The sequence below is a fragment of the Eurypyga helias genome, unplaced genomic scaffold (genome assembly GCF_000690775.1).
Source record: "Eurypyga helias isolate BGI_N326 unplaced genomic scaffold, ASM69077v1 scaffold10519, whole genome shotgun sequence".
NCBI classification, from domain to species: domain Eukaryota; kingdom Metazoa; phylum Chordata; class Aves; order Eurypygiformes; family Eurypygidae; genus Eurypyga; species Eurypyga helias.
In genome coordinates this window covers 8,112-8,442 of record NW_010272754.1, presented here as the reverse complement: position 1 = coordinate 8,442, position 331 = coordinate 8,112, and the positions used below count along the sequence as shown (strand labels likewise).

Sequence of the window (331 nt, the reverse complement as noted above, 5' to 3'; positions counted from 1 at the left end):
AGGTGGTGAGGTGCCTCAGGTTCCCACCTGGGCGTCAGAGCACCAAGCCCTGTGCTCCCAGAAACGTGACAGCAGTCATCTTCCAGAGCTGGGAACCTGATGTCCTTGAAATAAAAGAAGCAGTTTTCAAGAGAAAGGGTGCCTGAGCTGAAAGAAGCACCATGGGAGATGAGAAAGCAGCTGGCCTCCCCAGACTGAGAGAAGGTCAGGAGGAGCGTGGCCAGCAGGTCAAGGGAGGGGATTCTCCCCCTCTGCTCTGCTCTTGTGAGACCCCACCTGGAGTGCTGCGTCCAGCTGTGGAGCCCTCAGCATCAGAAGGATATAGACTGGT

The 331-nt window shown here is 56.5% G+C and overlaps 1 protein-coding gene across 1 annotated transcript in view; it reads right to left on the bottom strand.

The window, feature by feature from the left end:
• The window catches only part of B4GALT4 (UDP-Gal:betaGlcNAc beta 1,4- galactosyltransferase, polypeptide 4), a 14,736-nt gene that overhangs the window by 9,457 nt on the left and 4,948 nt on the right, over positions 1–331 (bottom strand). The window lies entirely within an intron of this gene.